General features: G+C 50.3%; 1 long non-coding RNA gene across 1 annotated transcript; it reads left to right on the top strand.

Moving 5' to 3' along the window:
• Window positions 1–503: 503 nt before the first annotated feature.
• On the top strand, window positions 504–3,481 carry LOC124090564 (uncharacterized). Its single transcript, XR_009226517.1, has 2 exons — window positions 504–2,570; window positions 3,085–3,481. It is a non-coding gene; the product is annotated as an uncharacterized LOC124090564 (long non-coding RNA).
• Window positions 3,482–8,617: the final 5,136 nt, after the last annotated feature.

The following is an 8,617-nucleotide window of genomic DNA, read 5'->3' as shown; positions in this document are numbered from 1 at the left end:
GGCTCTCAGAAACTTCCTCTCTCAGCTTGTCGGCCAGAGTTGTCTTATATCCTTTCCTAACCTGTCCCAGCAAGGGGAGAGGAATTGTCATGATCAACCTCAACTAATAAGGACTTACTCCCTGGGTGGGCCACTTGCTCCACATCGATGGCTCCCCACATCTGGGAAAACTGCACTTCAAATAGTGAGTGGTGAGAGGGACTTGCCATGGGGTAGGTGGTCGACAGTGTCTGCCATGGGGGAGAAAAAGGAGAGGTTTAAAAAATAATAACGAGGTAAATATTTGTTTTCTATTTTGTACATGTACAAATATGTAACAATGAATCCCACCCTTAGGTACAACTACAAGGCACAATAAAAATATAGAAAAAGGAAAAACCAAAATAAGAAAAAAGTGTGTTTTGAAGCTTCTAAAGACAGAGAGTGACCAAATCTTTTATTATTATTTTTTGAGCAATAGATTATTCTTATATTCTTGCACATGGAACGGTTGTGTGTATGTGTGTAACACAATTACACATGTTTCATTGGTGAGACAAACCTTCACCATAGCTTTGAAGTTTATGTAGAAATCAGAATGCACCATGGAGATCTAATCCACAGTCGCATCCTCAACACTCTTCCCTCTCGATGGACTGGGAGCTGGGTGCAGCCAGCTGTCAGGCCAGGAGCTGTGCAGCAGCGGCCGAGCGCTTTGGAGTGGTCTCCATTTCTGGACAAATCATTTTCCCTTTTAATGTTTGGTTTCTCTACCAGGAGTGAGTGTCAGAGGTGGCAAGTCACAGCACACCTGACATTAGACTGTATTGTTTTCATAGCGAGGGTTCATTGTGACCATCAGGAAGGCTGGGGAAGAGCTGGTCCACAGGTTCAATGACAGTAGCACTCGTCCGCGCTTCAAGACCCACTCTGTCGCATTTTGTCCAGCGAAGTTTCTAGACAACGGCCTCACGGCTTTGGTCTTTTGCCCAGAACTGGGTGACACACCACCCTTAGCTCCCAGGGAGGCTGGAGACAGAGAAGCAGCTGGCAACGTTGGCTTAGGTCACTTGTGGTCCACCACTTGGAGCTGGGCCCATGGCTGCTCTGCACCAAAGTGGGTTCTTCCAGCAAGGGAGGAATGGGCCTCCAGTACGCAGCAAAGGGCGCAAGAAATGCCACAGTCCTGAGTCCACAGAGAAGTCTGGGGTGAGTTTGTCACAATCAGGCAGCTGGGATTTCAACCTCTCCTGGAAGTTCAAGGAGGAATGTTTATGTTGATATATGCAGTGCTGGGGTTCAAAGCCAGGAGCTCACGCTTGCTAGGCTAGAGTTCTACCACTGAGCCACATCCTTAGCTGGTGACCTTTTTGGATACAAATAAGAATCATAGCAAGATGAAAACCAGAGCAGAGTTCACATCTCAGCTGATGCTGGTTCCACACTGAATCCACAGTCTTCTTGCAGCTGATGTTTGATCCTCTGTGAATCCAGCCCCTATAACTTGATCAGATTGTTCCTGATCTCTATGGTGGGGCCCAAGGGCTGTGGCTGATGACCTGTCCCATCTACTAGACCACCAACAAGCACTTGACCTTCATATCTGAGCTCCTCCTGCCGTCTAGCATCTTGCTTCCCTTGACTCCCCTGCACTTCCTTCACATTCTTTGCCTCCTAAGTGATATGGACAGCTCTGTTCAGTTGTCCCCCTCAATGTCCCTCTGGAGAGGGCTGCCTAGCAGGAGCACAATGGGAGCCTCAACTGGAAATCAGCCTGCAACTGGAAATTGATTAGTAGACATTTTAAAAAATGGTAAATGTGCAACAATTTATTAAATGCTATAGTTTAGTTAACCTGATAGGTTGAAAATGTCATTTTAACATGTGATCAGCAAAAAAACTTTCATACTAAGTCTTGGAAATCTGTTGTGTTCCTTGCACTCCACACATCGTGATGTGACTTAGCCACGGCTTCAGTGATTGCAAACTGCATGTGGCTAGTGGCTACTACACAAACTGTGCAATTCTGGAGGACAGACACCAGCTTTAGGAACTGCAGAGCAGACCCTTAACATATACCTACTGAATGAATACAAACAGCCACTCTGCCAGGAGCAGGTCTTTCTTAAACAGAGGGTGCAGGGTCGACCAGAGAGCTCTGGAGCAGTGTGTGTGGTGATCAAGAACTTGAACCTGCATTCTCAGCCCTTGGGTGTGGCTACATCAGGAGTTGACCCAGATCCAGTCACTCAGCCTCTTTGTGTCTCTGTTTCCTCATCTGTAAAGAGAGACAGCAGTGTCTGTCTGCAAGATGCTGAGCAGATTAAGTGACCAGTGTAGACAAAATGCCAACTGCCTGGCACAGGGTGGGCGTGTAAGAAGCCATGGCTGTGGTGATTTTAAGCTAGACATTCTGTGAGTCATAGGGAGACTTGGTTTTAGCGGTAACAGTATAGTTTGGTGAGGGCAGCGCTGGTCCTCATGATTGCTGTGTCCTATTAACAGGACTCTTGCAGGATTCTACCTGCTTGGGAACTGTCCTGGGGACCTCAAAGGAATTTGTGGTGTTTCTGCTTTGGGCTATGGCTGGGGTAAGTCACACTGCCAACCCTCGGGCCCAGTGAGCAAGGGTGCCAATGAGGCCGTCCTGGCTCTGGGAATCACCCACGGCTCATTGTCCTTCCAAAGCCTGAGGGCTCGCAGGAACAGATCAGCTTGTGCAGCCAGGTGCCTTCAGAGCAGGCTGGAGACCTGACCTGCTCCGGCCATCCCTGTCCTCCTGCCCAGCCATCCCCACGTGCTCCACCTCTCCTCTGTCCTTCTCCTCCGCTGCCCCTGACTTTTCTCCTAAATCGACAGACTTGGAACTTGGTAGTCGTAAGCAATAGAAACCAAGTGTTTCATTATCATAACCCAGTTTTGAAAACGAAAAATGGGCAAAATGAGCCAGACGCATAGTGGCATTAAGGAAAGTAAAGGTTAACTTAATTAAAAAGCTTCTTTGTGGTATCAGGCAGGAAGTGAAACAGCTTTAAATGGCAAACATTTCTCAATCATTGAATGCACCAGTAATCTTGGCATTCTTTCCCCTTTGTTCCCTTAAAGAAAAAGAGTGCCCAGACCCAACTCAGAGAAGATGGGAGGAAGGATGGAGTCGGCGCATTGTCCTGGGGCCCTGAAGAGCAGAGTCCCGGGCGAGTCCCACCAGAAAGCTCTGCAGGGCTCGAGGTTGGAAGGAGTCTCACGTGCAGGTTCAGTTCACGTCCTGCTGGATGACAGTGGCTGGGTGGCCCCTGGTGGACTGTGGGCTCTGTGTCACTCTCTCTCTCTGTGTCACTGATGGAGGCACCATAGGTGTGGGATTTTCTATGTTAGCCTGCAAGTCCACTTGCTGGGGACAGCAGCCCTCACAACTAGTACGTTCTGCTCTTGCCAAACACCGTTGTCCAGATTTCTATGCAACTTCGTTTCTTTACACAGAAAATAAAAACCCAGAGAAGCATGATTGGCTAAATCTTTTCCTGAAGAAAAAATTGCACTCACTTATTGAGTGCCAAACCCATAGAAATGGAAGGGAAGCCGGAAGATGGATGCCACTGATAGACTCTTGCTTAGTTGCACTTTTTAAGATTTATTTATAGATGTCAAACAGGATATGGCATATGGGAGGTGCTCAGTAAGTACTCCTTAATTGATTAAAACAGAGAAATCTCTTTGGAGATCTTTAAGGAAAGAGGTACTTTTTAAATAGTGGTTGATTTTAATCAGTAACAGAAATGGTGTCAGATAGATCAAAAGCTGAGCTAATACAAAATAGCCCTCAATCGTACTGACTTCAGCATCTTTCTTAAAAATTCTAAGAACGGCTTGCCACATCTTCTCATTAGCCTTTGTCCTGCTTTGTGGTGGCGGGTGGCAGGCATTCTGATAGGCACCCGGAAGTCAGAGGCGCCATAGGCTGGGGCTGGAGTTCAGGTTTCTGGGCGCCCAGAGGCATCCCTCCTAATCCTGTCTCTGTCCTTCTCCGTCTGGTGAATACCCCCAGCCTTGAACCTACAAGCGGGGTAGCTGCTCCCCTCTCGCCTGTTCCTACCCCTGGCCAGAGTGAGTCCAAGGCGCTGTAACTGGTCAGTGTCTGTCTTTCCCATGTCAGCTCCTCAAGGGCACAGACCCGGAATCATCCATTTTAACCTCTCGGTAGCCCCCACAGTGCCTGCGGTAACAGCTTGATAAACCGCTGAGTGGATGAACGCAGAGCAGATCTGTTCCTTGGTGTTGACGATGCTGATTCGGTTTGTTGCTGGTGTTAGTCTCGCTTCTTGTCATTCTCTTTTCTCCCTGAGATAAATAATGCAGCCAGAATTCTCACCTTGCAAAAAGGCTAGCCGACTTCTAGAGCTGTTCTGTGGGCTCTTTAAAGACAGACTGGAAATACCTCCTCTGTTCCCCGGGGGAGAGTCCTCAGTGAGGGGTTGGAAATGCTGCAAACCAAAGAACTTGCCCTTGAAGTTAAATGAAAAGGGCGTTGTGTCCTTCTCTTTTGATTTCCATCCCCAGCATTGTCACTTGCCTGGCAGGCAGGCACTGAGCAGGTTGGAAAAGCTTGGTGTCCCCCACCCCCTCCTCGTAGGTAGAGATAGTTCACAGTTTTTCCTTATTGGTTTTCCTGCTTCAATGTACTTGAAACAACATTTTTGGATCTGGAAAAAGGCTTTAGCACTGTCCCAACAGCTAGCAGGTGACTTTGAGCTATGCCAATTTTAGGGAAGTATTTTTTTAAAGGCCTGACAAGAAGTGGCTTCTTTCTCAGAGTCCCCTCTTGCAGAGCTGTGCTCAACAATGGCCGCCACCGCAGCCAGCAGGACTTCTTTGGCTCAAGTTTCTGCAGCGATTGCTCCTAGGTTGGGGTCTGGGTAGCACTCTTTTCTTGCAATCCACCTGATTATTCTAATGCACACCAGACCTGTGATTCCTGGTTTGATAAAGCCCCAACGGTTAAGGGGAAGTATTGTCATCTCACCACCTGGTTTCAGGAACAAAGTACTCACCCTCCAGCGCTGTGAGCCATTTCAAAATAACCTTTGTTCAGGGATCTGGAGGGCCCAGTGCAGCGGGGACTGTCCTGGGCGCTGGCTGGGGGTAGGATGGGGTTTCAGGTGTGCAGGACTTCCACTGTTGCCACGGAGACAATCATCATTTGAAGAAATCTGCTGGGAGGGTGTGAGGGTGAGAAACCACTAGAAGTCGTCTGCCTTTTAACAACGTGTAGGCACCTGTGCCCTCCCCAGACTTGCCCCGGCCTGTGGGTACTGGGCTCTGGAAATAAAAGGAGAACTGAGCATGGTCACTCCCCTTAAGAAACACAAATAATTCAAGTTTCAAGGCCCCCATGCAAGACTTCAGGGGCCCTCAGAGCCTCAGTAATTTTGTATGTGCAAGAGCTGTGGAAGGGGAAGGTGCTCTTTGTTTGATTTGGGGACACACAACACACAACTCATTCCTGGCTGCCATGAGGAATCCTATTCTGGGATTTTTCCGGCTGTAGATCACTCTAGTTTTGGGAACTTAACAAATGGATGACCTTGCCAGCTCTTCCTCATTGAGGACTTACTCTGTGCCGAAGGCTTTACCGACATCGTCGCCTGTATACTGTATACCGTAGAGCCTTTATGTGCTGCCTCTCCTGTTCTTCCTGTGGCAGTGCCCTCTCAAGGCATATGGTGAAGGACCTGGCTTTGCTTTGCCCAGTGGATGGGCACTCGGGGCACTCCTCACCGGCAGCAGCTGGGCGCCCTGGCCTCAGGGCTCAGGAGGTCCATCAATCTGACCTGTCTACCTTCGTCAAGAGGACTGGTTGGGGCTGTTTCCCAGGGTGTCACCTGGTGGGAGAGAGGTTGGGGATCAAAGGCTTTGGCTACCCTGTGCATGGCCAGGGGCCAAACCCATGGGTTCATCCAGCTGACTGGGCTCCAAGGAGCACTTCTGGTCTGGAGTGTGGGCTCTGGCTCTGCAGAACGTCTTGCAACAGAACCACTGTGGGAAGAGCTGCATTTGGGGTCTTCTGTGGGTGATCCAGCAGGCACCCCCATGGGAACCCAATGCCTGGGGGGTGTCTAGCTGCCTGTGGAAGGGGCCAGGGACCGTGGTGCTGCCACTACTGTTAAACTTGGTTTCTGGGCATGGACTTCTTTGTCCTGAGGGGCAGGCTCCATTGACAGTCTGAGGCCAGTCTCCCTGACTTTGGCTCTTTCCAAGGATTTAGACCTGGCCACATCCCTGAAGAGTGACTCTCTGGTGACAGAGAGGGGAAGCCAACAACTGCAGCATCATCGTCTCAGTGCACTACCCGATGACACCTCTGGCCTTGGACGGCCTCTTGTTGTCCATTCTGACAAACGACAGACGAGGGAGAGGCTGTGCAGTGGCGGCTGCTGTGCCAGCCTTGGCCCCACCAGGACTGGGAAGGGAAGCCACTGGCCTCTCGGCCTCACCCTCCACGTCTGCAAACTGGAAGTGAAAGTGTCCATGTTGCATGGACAAAGAGCAATGCAGGTTTTGCACTGACACCAGGTGGATACTCCATGTTGTCTTCGTGTGATGATAAGGATCTCATATGAACCCAGTGCTGTAGGACTTTTCAAGTGCACGGGAACTGGAAGCATCTGATGCCACCTTGAAATTGTTATTTGGATATAGACTGTATCTGGACTCCTATCAGATTGAGGCCCATGGAGGACAAGGACTGAAGACCACACCCTGAGCCGGAGCTCGGGTGGAGGTGCTGAAGCTGGTCAGTACACTGACCGGTACCTGTCATCCCAGCCAAACCCGAAAGCCAGGTGCCAGTTTTCAGGAACCCGCCTGGGGAGTCTTCTCCTAGCTTAGGGATAGATGGAACTGGCAGGCATGTGCTCTCCCACCCTGGACCAGGGCCCCGGCCAGGCCTGGGTCTCTTGCACGCTTCACGCTTCATAGGGAACCTAGCGACTTGCCAGTTTCCCAACCAGGGTGGAAAGCTTGCTTTAGAAACCTCCCCAGAGATGCGGTGTCGAAACTCCTGGTAGAGCTCAGCGTGGAGGGGAAGTGCTCAGGAGGTGCTGGGCCAACAGGAAGTGGGCGCTGTTTCTAGCACAGAGGATGTGGCTCAAGACAAGGTATGAGAAATGAAAGTCAAAAGGGAGGAGAAGTGGATCCTGAGGTGCCTCGAGGACAAGGAAGTGGCTTTGTTGGCAAAGGTGGTGGGACAACAGCTCCAGGAGAAGAGTCAGGGGGGGGCCTGGCCTGGTTTTCCCAAGGCCTGCACGACGGGGGTGTTGCACCTTGGGTGGGACGTTTTACGTGGAGCTTCTTGGTCAGTGCCAGTGGATCACACGAAACCATCCCGACGAGAAGTGCACTGTGCAAGCCCAGACTCCTCGGGCTCAAAGAGGCTTAGTTTGCTGGCTTGTGCTTCGTTGGGTAGCACGCAGAGTGGGGTCAGCTTCTCCTGGGGGCAGCTCTGTTTTTCCTTGACATTGAGGGGACACATAAAATCTACCAGCCACTGAGTACCAACCACATGGTGAGATTTACAGACATTCAATTACTTCATTCTCATGGTGACCCACGAAGTAGCAAATGATTATCCCCCACATTTTACAGAGATGAGGCAGCAGAGAAGAGTGCCGTTTATGTAACTTGTCCAGAAGTAGAGATAGGCTAGCAAATTGATTTGCGCTCAGGTCTCTCTGATGCCAGAATCAAGATTTCTTTTTTTTTTTTCTCCCTGCAAAGTGGTTTGCTCATGTATAGATCTTGTTTGGAAATTTTCCTCCCCTACATAAGAGGTCATTTTGGTGGGGGGGCAGGGTCATGGGCTCCTGAAGCACATATGTAAGTCTCCAATGTCAACAGAACTATCTTAGTCTGTTTGGTATTACTATAATAACACCCCCAAGGCTGGGTTCTTTGTAAAGAAAAGAGGTTTGTTTGGCTGACTCTTTGGGAGGCTGAAAGTCCAAGATTGGGTAGCCCCATCAGTTCAGCCTTTGCTGAGGAACTTCTGGATAACTCAAAACAAGGTGAATGGCATCACAATGCAGGAGCATGCGTGAGAGGCCTGAGTGTGAGCAGAAGGGGAATCGGGTTGAGAGGGGAAGGAGGAGAGCAAGCCATGTTCTTTTGGTAACCAACTCAGCCCTGTGAGACCCGACCCACACCCGGGGGCGAGACCCGGCCCACTTCCATGGGGTGAGCATCAGGCCCTTTCTAGGAGGTGCCCCAGTGACCCCGTCACCTCCACCGGCCCCTCTCAACACTGCCCACTGGGGCCAGAGCTTCCTGCACAAGAAGCCTTGGGGTCCACCACATCCAAAGCCTTGCCGTAAAGAAACAGGAGGCCAGAGGAGGCCAGAGGAGAAGGAGACCCTGACAATTTAGAAGCTGAATGGACTGACACACTCTGAATCTGCCTCCTGAACAGAAGCCCATGGGAGCAGGACGGTGTTGCCTTACGTGGTCAACATCCCTCCTGCTGGTGATGTCCCCGTGGGAATGGAGGACCCGTCTGGACATTCTACACGCAGACATTTTTTCTTACCACAAAGTCAAGACGTAAAACAGCTCCCAACAATGTGTTGGAAAGTCTGACCTGGGACTC

Source organism: Marmota monax, unplaced genomic scaffold, assembly GCF_021218885.2.
Source record: "Marmota monax isolate L192 unplaced genomic scaffold, Marmota_monax_Labrador192_F-V1.1 WCK01_AAM20220418_F8-fsc00010, whole genome shotgun sequence".
NCBI classification, from domain to species: Eukaryota; Metazoa; Chordata; class Mammalia; order Rodentia; family Sciuridae; genus Marmota; species Marmota monax.
Note: the sequence above shows the minus strand (reverse complement) of the source record. Positions and strands in the feature narration are given on the sequence as shown.